Raw genomic sequence first — 23,312 nt, forward strand, 5'->3', positions numbered from 1 at the left:
AAATAGCGATGAACCTGGAATCCATAAGGTAGTTGGTTAAGTTATTAAAACTGAAATTCAAAACTGAGTTTTGGCGACAGCAGGTCAAAATACATCATTGATTGCCCCAGTTGCTTTCACTTCCTTTGTGTTGTCTGAGTCACCATATAGGACCTTTACGTGTCCTTTATCTACTCCCTGTCTCATAAGACAGCATACTGCGCGTGAACGCACTGATATATTACATAAAATTACTGGAATCAATGCTCCGTCTTACGGACTGAGGACAATAAACTTGCGGATGGGGAACCACTCTATGGTGAGACTGTTACGTCTCGCAGGGTCCAGTGAGTGCCCTTTTTTTACATAGACAGCAAAAAAATAAGTTTTTGGTCAGATCGTTTCATTGTTTGCCAGTTATATTTCACTTCAAAATGTGTAGTCTTTATGCATGTGTTCGAATCAATTCTGGAAAATTATTCTCCATTCTGATTTTAATACCTTTGTCACAATTTGGGAAGGAAAAGCTGTTTCTTGAGGTGACGAAATGCGCTGTCCTTGCGTTTAGTGTCTCACACAAGGCAACAAAAATAAATCGTTCAGAGGTAAATCAGGCGAATATGGGAGGGAGACATTTATTCGATGTACTTCTCAGTGAAAGTCGTCTAAATGGTTGTGTAGCAGCTGGAACTGCTGTTATGGTCAGGAATGCCATTTTTTCAGTTGTTTTCCGTGATTTCACAGATGATTTGTGGCAAACAAATTCTTATATGCCTTTCACCGTTTTAGCGTCATTAGCGATATATTCTTTTGGTCCATCAAGTGGTGGCAATTGGCGTGGAAGGAGGAAGAGCGCGGATTGACTGTTAGCGTCGATGGCTGCCTCACTCGTGGGACACATGGGGCGAAATGTGACGCTGGTAAGGCGGAATTTTGTGTCAAAAAGTATTCGTCGATGGTTCAAGGACATATGTCTTCCATATCAGTGCCGACTGTACGAGGTATGCAACAGTTAAGACGACCTGTGGGTGACACAATCTCACATCATTCGCCATGCCGTTGGACGAAATCAGTAAGATGATAATTATGCTCATGAATAGACGGCCAGTAGACTTGAGTGGCTAAATGTGAAAGCGATTCCAATTCACGTGTAAGAGCAACATGTGAACCACTGAAAGCTTACCTTACTCTTACACAACTATCTTTGCTTTCCTCGCTCACATCACCTTCTTCGCGTGTCGCTTGCCAGTTGTATTGTGGTTAGGATGAAATAACAACGAAAGACAGTCCAAAGAACTTGTCATTCAATCTTGCGTGGTGGAATAGCGTCCTGAAAGCAAACAGATGGTGCAAAATGACCTGACAGAACGAATATAACATTCGGACATCACCTACATAACTGAACTCCAACGTAGTTGGATATTGAAAAGACATTAGTAAGTGGCTGAATTTACTCATTTTTATTACTGAATTTACGGCATGGGAAAAAAATCTTTGGCATGTGCACCATATTTTTATTTAAACAGTGAAACGTATCTGTAATTTTGAATGAGAACATTTTATTTCCCTTTCTTAAAAGAAGGAATGCGGCTCAACACGTCTTTATATAAAATTTGAGAGAAGTAATAATCAATATCGAGTAGTTATCTAACACACATTGGTACAGATTTATTGGGATAGTCTTTTAAAACGACGGGAAACGCACTTGTTGCTGAGTGACTCATTTAATCGTTTGCGATAAAGGAAAGCGATGTTATTCTCTCGCATTCATTTACAACACACATGGAAAGCATAGTACTATTTAATGTTCACTGCAGTTATACAGTAGTGACAAGTACGGAGTGATCACTGCTCGGGAGGGGGGGGAGGGGAGGTGGAGGAAGATAACTGGAGTTCCATCAAACTCTTAAAAATTACGAAAATCACTGTTATATGGAAATACTCCCAGAACAAAAGCATTCATTTCGTTCGATATCCCGAGCTCAGTGCATTGCATTGTGACAATAACAAGTAGTATTTGGACAGTGATAATAATGTTTTGGCTTATCAGTGAGTGTTTACGTGGTACAGGGAACGTAGCGTCTACACCACAACCGGATACGATGGACAACCTCCGACACGGTGTGCGGGCGTAGTGCAGGGCAGGAAAGCTTGCCTCGGCTTTGCTTGATCCTACTCGGAAGTACCCGGAACTGTTCGACATTTCAATGGATATTGCGGTGCAGCATTTTTGGGTCGGCACAGCTCTCTTCAGCTGTGCAGAATCGTGATGTCAGCATTGTTTACTCCTCGCTATTTGTTCGTGGCATGAAGAACGCTCACAGTCCAGTGGCTCTTGATACAAAAAGAGGCAGATTAGTGATAGTTCGTCACAAGCCTTTAAAAATAAATGGAAATCACAAAAGAGAGGGATGAGAATTCTTAGTATATATTATTCAGTCGCATAAGCGACGGGAGCTGCGATGAACTGACCTGATATAAAGTGATGGGACACCTCCTAATACCTCGTCGGAGTTCCTTTTGGCCAGCACAGCGCACCAACTGGACGTGACATAGACTCAACAAGTCGTTTGAAGTCCTCTGCCGAAATATTCAGCCACGCTGGTTCTATAGCCGTCCATAGCGCGAAAGTGTTGCCTGTGCGCTGTTTTGTACACAAACTGACGTCTCGATTACATCCTATAAATGTTCGATGGGATTCCTATCGGGCAAAATGGGTGGTCTCCTTATTCTAGAATTTTATTCAAACCAGTCGGAAATAATTGAGGCCCAGTGACATGGGCAGATTGTCATCCATAACAACTGCATCATTGCTTGGAAACATGAAGCCCATGAAGGGCTGCAAACCGTCTGCAAGTCGTTGAATATAGCCATTTCCAGTCAGTAGTTGGTTCACCTGGAGCAGAGAACGCAGTATACTCTATGTAAACACAGCCCACATCATTATAGAGTCACCACCAGCTTACGAAGTGGATTGCTGACAACAAGAGGAAATGGGTACGGGGTATCTACACCACAGTCAAACTATACGATTTCGGGACGCATTTGAACATGTTTTCCAGTCATCTACGGTCCAACTGATATGGTTGTGAGCCAGGAGAGATGCTGCAAGTGATGTCGTGCTATTAGCAAGGGCACTTACGTCGGTCATCTTCTCCCACAGCCCATTAACGCCAAATTTCACCACACCGTCCTAAAGGATACGTTCGTCATCAAACTCACATTGATTTCCCTGTTTATTTCACTCAGTGTGGAAGATGGTGAAACTGAAGGTTTCATCGACTTTCCCGTTATCGATATTTGAGATGCAAATTATTTAGAGTGATATGTAGATCAAATTAATTTTATTAGAAAATAGCTTATTCCTTTATTATTGTTAAAGATTATCCAACAGTGATTGCCAGTACGTGAAGTATTTGTAGGCATTTTCTTTATTGAGATTTACGTTTGGCTGGGCTGGAAATTTCACAAACAGACAGCAAAGCAGGCTGAAGGTCGCCATTAACTTAACGCTGGTTGTAAGTGGGTGATGCCGACACTACAAAAGACAGTGTTCACCGAAGGCTGTTGTGTAACTGGACAGGACAAGGAGACGTCCTTCGCAAGCTGACACAATGCGGGCAGCAGCTAATGTCACGACCATCCGGACAGTCACAGATGAGTCGGGACATCCGTCGCGTGCCGGCACAATGTGGACAACAGCTAACGCTGCGTTCGTCTGGACGGTCGCTAATGAGTCGTTGGAATTCTGCACGAGACGACCGCCGCTGCCACATTCCTAAAGCGTTTCACTGCTGTGAAGGTGTTGCACAGTACGGTAAAGGTCCCAGAAGACAGGCAACAATGAGCTTCAGGTGGAGAATGCAGTGATTACGGTGCCAGTCCGCTAATATGAGAGCAATATACCGGTGAATACTATGCGGGATCTGTGAAATGTACAGGTATTTATGGCACTATGCTTTCAGTAGAACACAGCAGGCGAGGTGTGAGGATTTAGTAAGTGTGAGGCTGCAACAATCTCGTCCCAAAAGTACCCGTAACTGACCGCTGGGAAGGTTGTAGGAAACAACATGCTGCAACACAATCAAGTGCTTCTTTGAGGCACCTACAGGACACAGCCAAAATATATTCCTTTATTTAGCTGTAGGCATCTGGGAGCAAAAATGTGGAAATTTTATAGGTCGGCACGGTCTGACATAGTAGTTTTTGAAAGTTAGTGAGAGGACGCTCTAGGAGAACTGACAGTTGCCATTGGAGAACTGCTCGTGAGAAGCTGGGGCTGGCTACGAGGGGTCGAAGGTTATGAGGGAAGACAGAAGGAACTAAGGGGACTTCGTCCACTGCTAGTGAGAGAATCACTCGGAAGTCTGCGTGGAGACTGCTGTGGAAAGTAGTCATTTCACTTCGCAGCTTCAACTACGGCATGATGTAAAGTTTGCGTTAGGTAGCTTGTTGGGATACACAGGCCGCCGACAGTGGCCGCCGACAGCATCGCTGACGGACAACACACCGATGTCGTTAACAAACGGTAAGATCTACAACCGGCTTCGGTATGTATAGGTCGTAATGTAGTCAGTAAAGGTTAGGGTGTTAATGAGTAAGAGGAAGACTCCGTTCTGGCATGCGTAGTTTTACGAACTAAAATTTTGGCACTGTTGTCAGATATCGGACACGGGCAAATGTGCTACTAATGTAGTAACCTACATATTGGGTACATGTCTTCAATCTCTGACGACCTTAGTAACAAGTCAGAGTTCATCCGTGATTCAAACTGAACAGACGGAGAATTACAGGTCACAGGGTGCGATCGGATATGAAAGGGAGAACGAGAAACTGGACCCCACAGTCGCTTAATAACCGAGGGCGTGGTTACCGGGTAGAAGAGAACAGCAGGGCAGTTTCACCACTGCAGACGGGTTCTCAGTATAGTTCAGGAGCGTCAACTCGCGTTAGCAGAGATGAGTAAAATAACTCAGAACTTGCTTTATTGTAATTTTTGCAAAAAAAATGGAACAGAACAATGAGGCAACCAGAAAGCGAATGGTATGTGAAATTAAAATAACTACCAAAAAGATGAAGGGAATATGGGATATTTTGAGCGAAAATTTGAAATACGCTGAAGGATTAATGACAGAAGCAAAGGGTGAGGCTACAGACGCCAAGAAGGTAGTACAATCAGCTAAACACGTTGCAGAAGACGTAGAGAAAACACAGGAAGGAATAAATACGCAATTACAACTATTTCCAGTCCTGGAAAAAGAATTTGACAAAGTAAGCAGGAGGAAGAAAGAACAGGAAACAAAATTGGTAGAAATCGGAAGAAGACTGGACAATGCTGTTCTGATTTTGTCACGAAATTAGATGAAGCCACAGTACTGTTAGAACCGCACAAGGAGAAATTAATCTCACATGAAATAGAGAAGAGGTGCGAGGATCCTGGAAACTCGAATATAACTTCAGCCAGGGAAAATAAGAAAATCAATCATTGGTACAGTCGAATACATCACAAGAAAGAAGTAGTAATGAGAGTGGTTTTCGTGAGAAGATCGCTTGACGGAGACTGATGAAGGCCCACGAGATAATTGTACTCCAGTCACGAGGAACATGCAGCGGACAAGGACGAGTTTGTCGCAAGGTAAAGAAAAACTAGTGAGTCAATAATATACGGTAGCCTGTGACAGGATACAGAGAAACACAGACAGCTGACAGAACATATTTGGGAGGAAGAAGCATTTGATTTTAAGCACTTCCTTTCCATACAGAAATTCCAAACATATACAAAAAATGGCAAATCTCTTCATCTCAAGGAGTGGATATCACAGTTTGATTTATCATTACCATATCATGGCCACTGAAAGAAAAGCTAGACTTCTTGTGTACACATTTAGGAAATCCGGCAGTTCGAATGAGAGAGATCACTCAAACTTGCATCTCATATCAGTCGTTTGAAGACGCTCTCCTTGCGATATACAGGGTGTACACAAAGTCCGGAAACACTTTCAGTTATTTATTGCACACGAACCGAACATTGCACAGATATCATACATATGTCACTTTGAAGAGAAACCCTGAAAGTCCTTTTGCATGTTTACCGACACAGCGTAGTTTGGTAATTTGCCGATAGTCAGCGTTAGTTGCAAACATGGCGAGTTCAGGTGCAACCAACAGCTGTTTCATGAAATGGTCTCCCCAATCACCAGCTCTATGTGACTTTTTTCTGAGGGTACACATTAAAGCTCCGGCGTAGGTACCGCTTCTACCACGTGTTGTAGCAGAGCTCTGGGAGAGAATACCTGAAGCGACTGCTACAGTCGACGATGCCTTGCTGGGACGCGTGTGGCAAGAATTCGATTACCGTATTGACTTCTGCCGGGTCACTCATGATTTGCATATCGAATGTTTGTAAAAAAAACTTTCAGGGTTTCTCTTCAAAATGCAGTATGTATTACATGTTTAGTTCTTGTGCAATAAATAACTGAATTCCCAGACATTACGTACGCCCGGTATTTTTCGAAGAGAACTAAAGAGCGCATCGAGCAAGGTACTGCGGTGCACAAAGACTTAGAATCATCAAAACAGACGAGTCCATTGACGTTCTTTGACAATTGTTTACGCAAAAACCAGTACTTCGACTGACTATATAGCGCGAGCGAAATCATTTGATTTTGCTACATTTAATTACCTTTCAGGTATCAGCAAGTATTAGCTGGCCGGTGTGACAAACAAAGAAGCAATTAAAAACATATTACGGCAGTTAGTTTGCTTTCAACGAGAATCAGGCGAAGGAAAGAAGGGAAGTGGAGGACAACTATTCTAATGGTTTTCGTGGACAGGAGTGACGAGGGAAACCGCAACAGACTTGACATAGGGGAGCCGTTCCAGACGTTCTCACCAAAGAGGCATAGGAAACTATTTCTAACCGAAGAATATGCTACAATATATAGCAACGTGGCCACTACCTAATGAAAGGGTGTGGCAAGCTTAAATCAGGAACATTAGCCCACCAGACGCCCGCGCCAGAGATAAATGCAGCGAATAAGAATCAACAATGACAAGTGCCAGATGGGGGATCGGCCATTACAACACACGCAGAGGAACTCGGAGCAGACCGGGACGATGTTGAGGAGTCTGTAAATGTCAGAGGTGCAACAGAAAAGGAGAGACGGAAATGATGGGATAGGTTTATTTATTTATTTGGTATTTTCTTTTAGCTTATATGTATAAAAGAACATGTTGCACATGAAATGGCATGAATAAAACACATAATATTTTAACATCATCCAAGTCTAGTCATTATCCTACTTAAGGGTAGAAAATCTACATGGAATAACTACATTATTTGTTTTAATGATGATGATGATAATAATTAAAAGTCTGCATGCTACCATTTGTCCACCTGGCACACAGATATCTGGCGCGCACATATCGCGAATCCAGAAGGCACACTATACGCGGCATTGGTAGAGAACAAATTTTGTAATTTATAATTCCGGACTACTCAGCTATAACAATATAGCCGGCCGCGGTGGTCTCGCGGTTCTAGGCGCGCATTCCGGAACCGTGCGACTGCCACGGTCGCAGGTTCGAATCCTGCCTCGGGCATGGATGTGTGTGATGTCCTTAGGTTAGTTAGGTTGAAGCAGTTCTAATTTCTAGGGGACTGATGACCACAGCAGTTGAGTCCCATAGTGCTCAGAGCCATTTGAACCATTTTTTTTATAACAATATATTACACAACACAGCACTACACTACACTACACCACTGGACTTGGTATTAGAAGCAAGCTGGATCTCTCATTTGTCTGGATGGTCAGCCACATGCATGCTGAGGTACAGCTCAAGATTCACTGGGTCTGTGCTGCTGTGCCACCCAAGATGCAGAGATTGAAAGATTGCCGTCAGGGTTTCAGGAAGTCCTTCTTGGTCCTCCCCGAGACTCGTCTCCTTACTGCTTCAAGAAGGCTGTTGTAGGCGGGTGTTCTGCCTTGGTGCGTCTCGTCATCATGATGTAAGGTCCCTTCTTGGTTGTCTCTCAGCCATGTAGGCTTGCAGTTCATAAGCTGATATGTTAGTTGTGAGCGAGTTCAGCTGATTTTTCTACCCACAGATTATGTGATCCAGGTTACCGATTGTCACAAGGGTCTGTGGTGCAGTGGCTTATTTTTAGTAAGCAGCCGGGATGCAGACCATGTCCCGACAGGTGGTGTATAGTTCCCTTGGTCGGAAGGAAGTACGTCATTCTTGCTCTTTCTTTTATGTTAGGAAAGAACTGGTAGGTTTCTCTCCCTCTTTCTGCCCTGTCCCAGATCTTTTGCCATTCTCTATCAATGCATGCTTATATTTCTTATTCGATACGGTTCTTGTGCCCAGTATCACCCTTACCTTATCATATTCGTGCTTTCTGAGCCAATATTGTGCACCTCGCAACTCTCTTTCTTAATCCTACGTCTAGAGGTAGCGAGCCTCATATCACCAGCAGCGCCTCAGTCGGCGTTACTTTATACACGCCTTACGCGCAGAACACTCCTCTGTGCTCGTCGTAGAGTCTGTGTTATCCTTACTTTTCTGACTCTACGAGCCCAAGCCCTCGTCCTGTAGCGCACAATAGAGAGTAATATTGCGTTATGGTACGTTCTTATTGCACTTAGTGGCAGCTGAAGGCCTTTTTGGGAAGTTGTTGCTATTTTATTTAGAGTTTTAATGACTCTTTGGCAGACGATTTCTACGTGAGCATGAAAGATTTGCTTTTCGTCGATGTTACTCCAGGGTACCTAAATACCTCTTTTCTTAGCTTATTCTGATTGTGAGGTCTGTTTTGTGCGGTGCTATCGTTAGTTTTCTCCGCACCGGTTGCTTAGTCTTTCATGAACTACCCAACTGTTTTCCTCTAATTTAGCCCTTGTCTTAGCAGACACTAAAATTAGCATATCGCCTTCGCAGGCTATGTAGCCTCAAGTGTGTGTTATACTCTTATGCTGGTCAGTAATCTCCCAGTGCCAACATCCCAGAGCTCTGGGCCATAAACAGAGCCCTGTGGGCAACCTTTCGTGATGTCTTTCACAACTTTCTTTCCAGGGTATTAAAATTGCACCTGCCTGTCTGAGCAATAATCTCGTAGACTGTTCTAGGCACACCTTGGACAGTCCTTCAGTTTCAGACTTTTGAACGCCGCAGGCCACCACAAATTATCAAACGCCACAGCAATGTCAGTCATTATGCTTATAAAGTACTTGTCGTCTGAGATGTTCACAATATTCATTGTGTTATTTATCGCATCCTAGGTGGATTTCCATTTTCTGGCACCCTACTGCAGGAGGTTCATGCCTACTTACTCTGCGGTCCCCCAGGAGAAGCACATAAGCTTTTCCTTTACTTTGGCTAGAGTATTTACCAAGCAAATCGGCTTGTAAGATTTCGGTTCTGTTGGGTCTTCGGCTTCCCCTTTTTTTAGTAGAACAATATTCAAGAGTTTCCAGATTCTGGGCACCTGCCCCTGACAAAGATATTTCTTTAATGACAGCCGGCCGTTGTGGCCGAGCGGTTCTAGGCGTTTGAGTCCAGAACCACGTTGCTGCTACGGTCGCAGTTTCGAATTCTGCTTCGGGCATGGAGGTGTGTGATGTCCTTAGGTTAATTGGGTTTAAGTAGTTCTAAGTTCTAGGGGACTGATTACCTCAGCTGTTAAGTTCCATAGTGCCATCAAAAGTTCGAAATTAGCTCTGCGTAGATTGTATAGTCACTCGTGCTGGACGTTAGTGTCTAAGTCATTATCTGCGTTTGTAATTGTGAAGTAACTGAGTCTATGGTCACTTGTTGTAAGTCCATCACAGACCTTCCAGTTGGCAGTGTCGTCACTGACTTTCGAGTCTGCCACGGTGAAATCTATATCCGTTGTCACACACGCGAGTTTTGGAAAGTAGGTGGGCAGAGTGTCCTATTCATAACATGAAGGTCACGTTCTTGTATAATGTCCTGAAGTTAAAGTCCTCTTCCGTCCGTTATTCTGATATGCCACAATGTTGATTGCGCGTTTGCGTCCACTACGAAAATATGGCTGTCGTAATCACCCAATTTTGCTGCTGTTTTTAAGTTTTTCATGTGTGGTTGTATCTCCAGACCTAATTATAAATACTGCCTAGTTATGTAAAATTTTCCTTGGGCGGTGATTATTTCTGTTATCACGGCGTGATCGTCACAATCGCGGCCATTGGATGTTGAACTGATGTCATGATCTATGCCCTAATTGGCATGTGCGGCAATGCGCAGTTTCTGGAATGTGGCTCCCATATACATGTCTGTAGGTCTAACTCATGTAACACTTTTCCAGATTGTTGCATCACCATGACACTGCGCATCGAATTTATCTGGGCGATGTAAATCATTTGTCCCTGTTCCATTGTCATCCGAGTGCGATTTGATTGCACATGAACGCTTCGGGAACCTGCTGCGGAAGCAAAGGGAACTTCACAGCAAACATAAACATAGCCAAAGCCTTGCAGACAAACAAAAATTACGCGAAGCGAAATGTAGTGTGAGGAGGGCTATGCGAGAGGCGTTGAATGAATTCGAAAGTAAAGTTCTATGTACTGACTTGGCAGAAAATCCTAAGAAATTTTGGTCTTATGTCAAAGCGGTAGGTGGATCAAAACAACATCTCCAGACACTCTGTGACCAAAATGGTACTGAAACAGAGGATGACAGACTAAAGGCCGAAATACTAAATGTCTTTTTCCAAAGTTGTTTCACAGAGCAAGATTGCACTGTCGTTCCTTCTCTAGATTGTCGCACAGATGACAAAATGGTAGATATCGAAATAGACGACAGAGGGATAGAGAAACAATTAAAATCGCTCAAAAGAGGAAAGGCCTCTGGACCTGATGGGATACCAGTTCAATTTTACACAGAGTACGCGAAGGAACTTGCCCCCCTTCTTGCAGCGGTGTACCGTAGGTCTCTAGAAGAGCGTAGCGTTCCAAAGGATTGGAAAAGGGCACAGGTCATCCCCGTTTTCAAGAAGGGACGTCGAGCAGATGTGCAGAACTATAGACCTATATCTCTAGCGTCGATCAGTTGTAGAATTTTGGAACACGTATTGTGTTCGAGTATAATGACTTTTCTGGAGACTAGAAATCTACTCTGTAGGAATCAGCATGGGTTTCGAAAAAGACGGTCATGTGAAACCCAGCTCGCGCTATTCGTCCACGAGACTCAGAGGGCCATAGATACGGGTTCACAGGTAGATGCCGTGTTTCTTGACTTCCGCAAGGCGTTCGATACAGTTCCCCACAGTCGTTTAATGAACAAAGTAAGAGCATATGGACTATCAGACCTATGTGTGATTGGATTGAGGAGTTCCTAGATAACAGGACGCAGCATGTCATTCTCAATGGAGAGAAGTCTTCCGAAGTAAGAGTGATTTCAGGTGTGCCGCAGGGGAGTGTCATAGGACCGTTGCTATTCACAATATACATAAATGACCTTGTGGATGACATCGGAAGTTCACTGAGGCTTTTTGCGGATGATGCTGTGGTGTATCGAGAGGTTGTAACAATGGAAAATTGTACTGAAATGCAGGAGGATCTGCAGTGAATTGACGAATGGTGCAGGGAATGGCAATTGAATCTCAATGTAGACAAGTGTAATGTGCTGCGAATACACAGAAAGATAGATCCTTTATCATTTAGCTACAAAATAGCAGGTCAGCAACTGGAAGCAGTTAATACCGTAAATTATCTGGGAGTACGCATTAGGAGTGATTTAAAATGGAATGATCATATAATGTTGATCGTCGGTAAAGCAGATGCCAGACTGAGATTCATTGGAAGAATCCTAAGGAAATGCAATCCGAAAACAAAGGAAGTAGGTTACAGTACGCTTGTTCGCCCACTGCTTGAATACTGCTCAGCAGTGTGGGATCCGTACCAGATAGGGTTGATAGAAGATATAGAGAAGATCCAACGGAGAGCAGCGCGCTTCGTTACAGGATCATTTAGTAATCGCGAAAGCGTTACGGAGATGATAGATAAACTCCAGTGGAAGACTCTGCAGGAGAGACGCTCAGTAGCTCGGTACGGGCTTTTGTCAAAGTTTCGAGAACATACCTTCACTGAAGAGTCAAGCAGTATGTTGCTCCCTCCTACGTATATCTCGCGAAGAGACCATGAGGATAAAATCAGAGAGATTAGAGCCCACACAGAGGCATACCGACAACCCTTCTTTCAACGAGCATTATTCTACACAGAGTACGCGAAAGAACTTGCCCCCCTTCTAACAGCCGTGTACCGCAAGTCTCTAGAGGAACGGAGGGTTCCAAATGATTGGAAAAGAGCACAGATAGTCCCAGTCTTCAAGAAGAGTCGTCGAGCAGATGCGCAAAACTATAGACCTATATCTCTTACGTCGATCTCTTGTAGAATTTTAGAACATGTTTTTTGCTCGCGTATCATGTCATTTCTGGAAACCCAGAATCTACTATGTAGGAATCAACATGGATTCCGGAAACAGCGATCGTGTGAGACCCAACTCGCCTTATTTGTTCATGAGACCCAGAAAATATTAGATACAGGCTCCCAGGTAGATGCTATTTTTCTTGACTTCCGGAAGGCGTTCGATACAGTTCCGCACTGTCGCCTGATAAACAAAGTAAGAGCCTACGGAATACCAGACCAGCTGTGTGGCTGGATTCAAGAGTTTTTAGCAAACAGAACACAGCATGTTGTTATCAATGGAGAGACGTCTACAGACGTTAAAGTAACCTCTGGCGTGCCACAGGGGAGTGTTATGGGACCATTGCTTTTCACAATATATATAAATGACTTAGTAGATAGTGTCGGAAGTTCCATGCGGCTTTTCGCGGATGATGCTGTAGTATACAGAGAAGTTGCTGCATTAGAAAATTGTAGCGAAATACAGGAAGATCTGCAGCGGATAGGCACTTGGTGCAGGGAGTGGCAACTGACCCTTAACATAGACAAATGTAATGTATTGCGAATACATAGAAAGAAGGATCCTTTATTGTATGATTATATGATAGCGGAACAAACACTGGTAGCAGTTACTTCTGTAAAATATCTGGGAGTATGCGTACGGAACGATTTGAAGTGGAATGATCATATAAAATTAATTGTTGGTAAGGCGGGTACCAGGTTGAGATTCATTGGGAGAGTGCTTAGAAAATGTAGTCCATCAACAAAGGAGGTGGCTTACAAAACACTCGTTCGACCTATACTTGAGTATTGCTCATCAGTGTGGGATCCGTACCAGGTCGGGTTGACGGAGGAGATAGAAAAGATCCAAAGAAGAGCGGCGCGTTTCGTCACCGGGTTATTTGGTAACCGTGATAGCGTTACGGAGATGTTTAATAAACTCAAGTGGCAGACTCTGCAAGAGAGGCGCTCTGCATCGCGGTGTAGCTTGCTGTCCAGGTTTCGAGAGGGTGCGTTTCTGGATGAGGTATCGAATATATTGCTTCCCCCTACTTATACCTCCCGAGGAGATCACGAATGTAAAATTAGAGAGATTAGAGCGCGCACGGAGGCTTTCAGACAGTCGTTCTTCCCGCGAACCATACGCGACTGGAACAGGAAAGGGAGGTAATGACAGTGGCACGTAGAGTGCCCTCCGCCACACACCGTTGGGTGGCTTGCGGAGTATCAATGTAGATGTAGATGTAGATGTGAGAATGGAATAGAAGGGAGAACCGATAGAGGTACTCAAGGTACCCTCCGCCACACACCGTCAGGTGGCTTGCGGAGTATGGATGTAGATGTAGATGTAGTCAGCACATAGCTATCGTGCCAGAGTAACCTGTAATCATAAACAATTCGGCCATGTGTCGTCACTAATTGCCTGTATAGATGCTTAGTATCAAGTGTCTTCTGTCTCATCTTAAAGTCGACGTCACGTAGAGTTGCAGTTGTAGGCACTGAGCTGAATATGATCTTCTACCTCCATGGCACAAAAATTTATGGTACTGCCTTTTCGAATGACTGTGAATAACCAGGCGTCTTATTGCTGGGGTTAACACATGTATATCCTCTAATTTAGCTAGTGTCATTGCATTTTCACACATTTCGTAAACAGGCAGCGGGTCTGGCAATACACTTCTTCCATTGTTTATGTTACTTCCATCGCTGTTTGTATCCTTTTCGTAATTCCCGTTTTCGTCTCTAGGTTCTATGATCTGGGTGTTTCCATAATCTTCCTCTATTAGCTGTTGCGTGCTATCGCACTCCACTTCTACAAGGATTTCATGCAGTTAGGCTTTGTGTTCATGGCACTCTCAGCTCTTTCTGAATTTGGTGGTATGTCCCTTTGTAAGTCTTCCTTGTCTAGAAGTAGACATGCTGCCCATTCCTTTTTTTGCCTTCTCCTTAGCCGCTTCCCGAAGCTCCACTTTCTCTCTCCACTATTCTCACAATTGGCCTTTTTATTGTCCATCTCGTTATCGCCATAGTCTGTATGGTCAGTCACTTTTCGGTTTGTGGCGCTTTGTCTCTACTTGTTCTGCCCTTCGCAATGGACCTGAATATTTTGACTTTCTGCATCTCACTTTCATTTCGACAGAAGTTTCCATGTCTTACAAAGATGCCAGGTAATATTATAATCCGTTTGACCAATGGGCTCAGGTTTAATAGTTTTCTTCATGGATAATGTTTCATCTTCATCGAGTGTCGATGTGATATTTTCTGCGTATGTATTTACTCTGATGTTTCCTGTGATGTTCGCTAGCGGATTACACAGTGGTTCAGAATCCATATTCGATTCTTTAAATTTCCCGTTCCAAGAACTTTTGGTACGTCGCGTAGTCTTTGCCTCGTTGGCTGCATGATTTCTTCCTTTTCGCACATGAAATACGCACTGGGGTTTGCTTGGTATTTTATTAGTTTTTTTAGATGGTCACAGTCTCCACGGTGGGAACATGTTGGTTTCTTTCCCTTACGGTACATTGCAATGTGCCCATAGTTGTGGCAGTTGTAACATTTGGTAACCGCAATGTAGTTCTTCACAATGGTTGATGGAAATCCAATGTACATTCTTATCTGGATAACCAATTGTACTCTGAATTTTGGATTTACCTCCAGTACATCATTTACTGTCAACTTCTCACGTGAGACTGTTTTAAACGTGACTTTTTTTCTTGTAAGAATTGCTTACTATCAGTCTGTTTCCTCAAATTTCTGCTCGTATAGTGATTCAGTTAATTCACTTTCTGGCGTGGTAACTGGGACGTGATACACTACCACTTTCGACGTACGTTTCCTAGCTGCCTCCATATCATTTCCTTTTTAGCTCCGAAATTCGTTTCAGCTTTCTGAATTATTCTTCTGTTTCTGTTGCAATTATGACTGCATTGTTTGTTGTCTCCATTTTCTCAATTCTTAGCTTTCCTTTCTTCGGGTCAAGTAGCTCTGTCAGACGTGTCTGTATTTCCTTCGCGTCTTTCTTGTCGATGGAAATGATGAATGCTGGGTTTGTGTGGTCTCGATCATTGATTTTTGTGGTGACCATCAGAACGAGTGGCTGCCGCACTAGCGAACGGACTGACCGTCTTGTTTTTAATTTCCTCCCTAAGCCTGGTATTTTCTTTTTCTAACTGCTCCACACGCTCAGTCAGTTTTTCGTGTGATATTGCCCAGTGAATGAGCTCATAATTAAACTCTGGTACTTTTGCGGCAGTAAGCTTTAGGTTACGCGGAATTCGTCATCGGTGTACTGTATTATGTCCTGAAGTTCGTCCGGTTGTACATTACTTGCTTCTGAGTGCTCGGAAATTATTGTGGAGGGCTTTGTTGCACTGTTTGAGTCACTTTTTACCTCATTCATGATTCATAATGTGGAGATGAGATACTGAAGCCTTGCGGTGTGCCGGCCGCGGTGGTCTCGCGGTTCTAGGCGCTCAGTCCGGAACGGCGCGACTGCTACGGTCGCAGGTTCAAATCCTGCCTCGGGCATGGATGTGTGTGATGTCCTTAGGTTAGTTAGGTTTAAAGTAGTTCTCAGTTCTAGGGGACTGATGACCACAGATGTTAAGTCCCATAGTGCTCAGAGCCATTTGAACCATTTGAACCTTGCTGTGTAGGTACTCACGTACACGTTGAGATGCCGTTGTTGCTGACGCGTCTGCTGTCTCCACAGTTGCCGACATCACACGCCCCTCTGCCGCCGGAGACGATGTTTGCGTGGGTGTGACAGGCGGTGTCGCTGCTTACGTAACCCGCGCTCCACTCAGTGTGAACGCTGACACTTCGCAATCCAACACGGCGCGACACGGCCGAGGCCGCGAAGAACGACAGTTGTCAGACAAATACACGAAGAGCATTTGCACTTCTCTTATTATCACAGTAACTTCCACACGGGTTACAGTAACTCACGGCGAAATTGATGTCATTACATGTACTCGCTAACCGAACGCGAATGTTAGTGGATTCCATTTTCCACCGCAAATACCTAATGGGAACGGATCGGTCATGAACCCACTACCGACACGGCGGCCATCAAAGAGAGATGAACAGTTTGAGGGCGATCACAGTAATGTAGAGGAACTAGTTGTAAATAATGATGGGATCAGTGAAAAAGTATTTATACGTTAAGCCATGCTTTAAAGGAGGAGGAAAGTGAGAGAGATGAGGATGACGAGGAGTGAGAATCGATTCCACACGATGAAGAAGACGTAGGTGAAGAATGATACTTAGGACATTAGAAAGACAATTTTGAGTACCATGACGGGAATTCGGAAAGACAGGCTGGACCACGGGTAGTGGAAAACCTAAGACAGAGCAGATGATATGGGAAAGAAGTAGACCGCTATCGAAGAGGTGAATCCACAAAAGTGTCGAGCGAGCATAGGATGATAAAGGAAATGCAGAACTGTGTAAACTTCCTCAAGCCCGAAGACATGTTGGACATCCTGTCGCACGAAAAGGAAGCGTTGTGCGGTGAGGAACTACACCCAGTGGTTAAGACAAGAGTGACGATTGTAGAAACTGGGGGGAATTTTTGATAGTGGCAGTGAAATATCTGACTTCCGATGTCACCTTTAAAAGATGGGGGGAGGAGTCTCGGCGGCAAGCGCTGTCTTCAAAAAACACACACATAAAGGGAACGATTTTAGGCAAATATACGATGGCACATAAGCAGTCTAGAATAGAATTCACATGTCAGGAACATGAACTGAACTATAACTTCATCATTCTGCATAAACTTGCCACAGAATTGATATTCGGCATAGATTTCGTGAGGGAAAATATGACCACATTAGACTTGGGACGTGGCGTAATTACGGTTCAAAGAGACCAAGAAGTGGTAATATGTTTTAAGGAACAAACTATTAGGGCGCAGGTAACAGCGAGTTGTCCAAGACTGCTCGTGGAACCAGAATCGAAGGTAGAATCGAACGAAGAATTTTATCGGAACCAGCTGCAGCGATTCCGACAAGAGGAGACACAGAGATAAAAACGGTTCAAATGGCTCTAAGCACTATGGGACTTAACATCTGAGGTCATCAGTCCCCTAGACTTAGATCCACTTAAACCTAACTAACCTAAGGATATCACACTCATCCATGCTTGAGGCAGGATTCGAACTTGCGACCGTAGCAGCAGCGCGGTTCCGGACTGAAGCGCCTAGAACCGCTTGGCCACAGTGGTCGGCGAAGTGTGAGATAGAGCGGAAGATAAGGGAAATAGTGGAGGCAAAGCATGACGTTAAGGATCAACACAAGCAAGAATTATATGATAAACTACAGGGTAATGTGGATATATTCTTGCCCAAGGAAGATGCAGTAACGAATCTCCAACATAAATTGATGTCAATGACCATTGGACGTTCTGCTTAACGCCACACGCAATACCACTTGTAGATGGAAGGATTTGTGAAGAACCGAACAAAATGCTGAATGAAGGAATGATCGAGCACTCAACACCACCCTACAACAGGCCCTTGCATGTGGTGTGCGACTATACCAACTGTTACTACTACAGAGTGTAGTTGCTCTTCCTAACAGCATCCCATACGAGCAAGCTAGTCTCGTCTTTACCTGTGACTACCCGTACCATAGGTACTTGTGCTATGCACAGCTCTGTTTAAAAAGAATAGCTCAATGTATTCATAAGTTCAAACGACACACGTCTGCTTTCATGTCCTGCAACTAATACGCTGCTAAATAATAGCCTGTAGCTGTGATCGTGGAGTAAATGATCTATGCATTGTCTAGACTTGCGAGTTAATAAAATACACAGAAATTCAAAATAAAAATGAACAATTTAATAACAATTGTTCTATTATAACCTTTGTAACTGATTATTATAGATAATTATTTTGAATAATGTGTATTCAAGAAATGACATCTCAGACAGATGTGTACTAGTCTTACGATATTCAGTTAATAAACAGACAAAAATACTGTTATCATATACAGTAAAGTTACTCTGAGAGCGTCATGAGAATGGTAGCATAATCCACAATCTAAAGAGTCATCAAAGACTCCCGAAAACAAAAGTCCTTTTCGTGATTACAATGCACGAAAGATGCACCAGCTCTAAAGAGACTAGAGTTCACCATGATGATTCACAAATTAATACACACGATACAAAGAATAGTAACTCATGCTATGTCTTTTCTCAGTTCCTTAAATCAAGCAGCAGGAGTTAGTCCTACCCTCGAGCATATCCAGACCTCTGGAACTATAAAGTTCCTTCAAAAGTTATAGTATTGTAGCGACTGTTCACTGCACAAAAACGATTACCTACATGACTGAATTATAATTATGCGCGGTTAGTCAAGGCAAGTCTGCCTTCTTTCAGAACTCACCACAAAGTGAATCGCTCCCTGGAGCAAGTCACTCGAAAAGTTCCAGTCTCCACTTGACTCCCATAGTGTTTAGCTACTGTCTGCATCTCCATTGGCGGAAGGCCGTCACCAAGAAAAATACATCGTTCTCAAGCTCTGAAGACATGATTTAACTCAACGTGACTACTTTCCCATACTAAACTAATATATTACTACAACATTTAAGTAAAGAAATGTTATAAATATTTGGAACAACATTTAAGTAAAGAAATGTTATAAATATTCGGTTACACTCTGAAATTTACAGAACATGTAAGTAATAGTTTGTACATAAATAAGTAGGCCAGTTTTCTTGCACAAGTGCTCTAATGTTAAATGTCTAAAGATTGTCACTAAGCATTGTTTAAACAATTATTTATGACAGCGTGACAGAAGCTTCTTTTGGCACTGTTTAGAATAGTAATGTCAGCTAACACAAGCGATCGACTACTTTTAAGTCACCATGGTTTTTACAGCACTTGCAATCAAGATTTAAACGAAGTTACTGGAAATATAGGAGACTTGCCGCGTGGGATTCGCCGAGCGGTCTTAGGCGCTGCAGTCATGGACTGTGCGGCTGGTCCTGACGGAGGTTCGAGTCCTCCCTCGGGCATGGGTGTGGTTGTTTGTCCTTACGATAATTTAGGTTAGGTAGTGTGTAAGCTTAGGGACTAATGACCTTAGCAGTTAAGTCCCATATGATTTCACACACATTGAGCACTTTTTAAGGAAACTGTTCGTTAAATAAATACACGAGTATGAAAATATGTGAGGTACTCATGCTGTATCCATTAGCTTTGTAAATGTGGAGAATATGATGATCTGACAAACTTTAGCGTAACGAAAGAGATATAAAAGACGTCGAAAATCAATAAATAAAATAAAGATACCTGGCTTTCAGCCATTATAGCTATAGTACAATGCTATCATGCGAGATGCCATTTCTCCAAAACGCATGGAGAAATTAAAAGTTGTTAATTCAGAGATTAATTGTACAGATGTTGATTCGTTGTGAAATTTTAGCTTCCGTAGTTTAAAGGAATTGAAATATTGTTGTTTCAATGGATACGTCTCATTTATATGAATTGGCAGATGTATTCGGATTCCCTTTAATATGTAACTATGATTTATTGTCGAAGTTCATAGACCTGCAACGTAGCCATTTCTTGGAGAGTGTCTCGTGGACAAATACCATGCGTGGGGCAGTCGATTCAAATTCCCAGCCATGGTATTTACCCATTTCCTACTCTTCGTACCTCGACTCACCCCTACTGGTCATCTATCCGAAGTCGGAACTGCTGTGGCGCGCCCTGAGAACTGTGCCCGCTAGCGTTCAACCACATGAAAATTTCATCTTAGCTCGTACCAACATCGGGCAACCGATTAGCGCACCTAACACGCGTAATGTTACAGGCGGCAAAAAAGAATCAATCAATCCGCATGTACTGGGCTCTCAGCAGATCAACACAGTAATTGCGCCAGAGTAAGACAGGCTGGAGAAGCTGGAGACCCTGTTATAGAAGTTTCATGGAATGTCATTATTTACGTCAATCGATTTACGAAGAACTTTCTAGCAGATAGAGCTCCACCTCTACTGTCGCAAATATACGGCATTTCTTGCTTTCAGTATGTGCTACTATTTCAAACGTCTGCTGTTTGCATTTAATTTATTGTCAGCTGCTTTTATCTGTTGCTTTGAAAACATACTGAATGATACTCTAAAACAACGTATCACCAGCTACGTGGATGATATATTGATAGCTGAAAGCTCATGGGAAGAGCACAATGACGTTTTTAAGACAGTCCTTACTACCCTGAAAAGTCATTGCGTTACTGTCAACCCAGATAAGTCATCTTCTGAATCGCTGCCTATTACGTTTTTAGAACTCATCATCGAAGCACAAGGAATAGAAACTGATCTGGTGAAGATTGAAGCAATTGAACTCTTCCACAAACACTAGAAGAAGATTGGGAAGCTATATTAGTGTTCTTAATTTTTATGAGATATATATGAAGACTAGAATTAGCGACCTGTCTGTGTGGGTTGATAGGAAAGAACACGCCTTGGTCATGGGACAAGACGGTAGACGAAGAATTCCTAGCCGTATAGTCAGCAGTGATTAATGCACTGGTTCTAGCCCATCCATATATGTCGCAAGAGATCTGCATAATCACAGACTCGGCAAGGACGGGGCTTGGTCTGGAGGCCTTTCAACAATGTGAAAATGACGGGAGAATGGTTAGGAAAACACCAGCATTCGGCAGTAGTGTGCTATCTAACAGTGAGGAAAACTGGCAGTAGTGTTGGCCTTCCAGAAATTTCGCTATTTTGTATTCAGGAGAACAATTTGAGACTGTACCAATCATAAAACTTTACAGTTCGTGCTTGAGTCAAAACTGTGACATGATCAACTTGTTAGATGGATCTTACCCCTTCCGAGGTTTGACTTTTCAATAATTTTGGTACCTGGTTCGACGAATGTTTTGGTGGGCGTATTATCACGGTCTCCAATAGGGTTGACGGAAGAAATAAATGACAATGTTAAAGTAAATCACTTGAGTTTGTTTTATTTTATAAAGGTAGCCGTGGAAAACATCAGTCACGTCACAGAAGTAAATTGCAAAAAGACAAGATAAGGACCCAGTACTACCAGCCGTGAAGAATAGATGGAAGGACGAGAGCCAGGCAAATATCAGACAGTACTACTTATTGAGAAAAGGCATATTATTCTGTGGAAGGAACACAGACAAGTCGCTGTGGCTGCTCTCCCTTCCAGAAGATTTTATCGACCATACGATACGGTACATTCATTTGCGCTACGCTCACTCTGGACTTAGGAAATGCTTTTCGAAATTGAAGACATTATGTCATTTTAAGAATATGGAACAGAGGATTAGAAAGATGTTGGTTAATTGCAAGGACTGCCAAAAGGGTTAACCCTCGACACAAGGTATGCTGGCACCAGTTTTTCCGATTATCACCAAGAAATTAAAGCTGTTCACGGTCTGTGATCTTCTAGGGCCAGTGCCCAGGTCAAAACCAGGTTTTTGTTATGTTTCGATTGTTACAGAATTAACTTTAAAATACGTGACACTCACGGCACTGCGCATAGGAACAGCTGAGAAGGTTTGGAAAGTATTCAAGGAGGATTGCTTGACACAGGTGGTTCATGTGGAAAGGGTTATTTTGGATATCCGTGCCCAGTTTCGATCACAAAGATTGGTGGAAACGTTACAAACGCATGCAAGTAGACCTACTTTTATTTCATTTTACACACATGCATTCAACCCTGTAGAATGCATTAAGCGTGATTTGGGAAGTCGCTGTAGGATTTGTTGCTCAAAACGGCACACGAGCTGGGAGGTTTTCTTTCCAAACTTCCAGAACGTCATGACTGAGTTGTCACACAGCTCCATCAGGTTTCCAACCATCACGGTACTGAAGAACCGACAACCATGAGGTCGGATTAGAGAAAAGTAACGACATGAAAACATTGTCAAACAAGCGCTTATCCATCTCAAGGCGGCAGCCTTGGGAAAGATGAAAAGAGAGACGATAAAGTGAAGAGTAGACAGTTTCACTTAGGACCGAAGGTGTTGGTAAGTTCTCACCGTCTCTCGAAAAAAACAAAAAGCAATGTGCTACAAGTTCTTTTCATTCTATGAAGAACTGTGTACGAGATTTCGTTGAACTGGAATCCATGAAAACAGGAAAGTCGACTGGTTTCCAGCTATCAGCAACGTCAAGCCCTCCACACAGGAAGTAAGAGTTTATGTAAGTGTCGAACATCCAAATGTATAATTTAGATGCAAGCAGGTTGTAATCAGCCTGCACACTGTAGCAAAAGCCTAGGTTACATTTTATTTTGTAAGTATCATTTAGCTCATATGAGCAACATTTGGCTGGATAATTTATTTCAAAGGACAGATTAGCAATTCAGAGGGGTATTGATTGTAAACTAGCCTTTTGTGATGTTTCCTTCTGTCGTGGTTGCTATTTATGCAGTAATCAAAATAGCAGAACCTTCAACATGGCGGGTCATGGACCATCGAACATAGGCCAGTGTGAGGTGGAGCGTACAACATTAAGTGGTGGTTTTGACTTTGTACATATGTACTATTCGTGTTTTCATTTTCATTTTCGTTTATAAATGCATAGCTATGGTGTTCTTTTAATCATTGACAAAGGTCTTCTTAGGCACTTGTGGGTTTTATTGTTGTTCTGAAGAAGGTGTAGTAATCTACGCTGAAACCTAGGTTACCACTAGGTGCTTTTTTCGCAATCGAGGCGGGTTTTTAGTTTTTTAATATAATTTAATAAATTAAAATAGCCATTGCTGCCAAATATGGTAGAGTTGTAAAAGGAGCGAGGAGTTGTAGCAGAACCGAACCATTATGCATGCACAGAATATTTTTATTTAAGGAAGTAAAATGGAGTTTTCACGCTTACTTGGAAGAGGAGCGATTACGCCCAAATATGGGTAGGGAAGAATAGTAGAGTCATG

The sequence above is a fragment of the Schistocerca americana genome, chromosome 4, assembly GCF_021461395.2.
Source record: "Schistocerca americana isolate TAMUIC-IGC-003095 chromosome 4, iqSchAmer2.1, whole genome shotgun sequence".
NCBI lineage: Eukaryota > Metazoa > Arthropoda > Insecta > Orthoptera > Acrididae > Schistocerca > Schistocerca americana.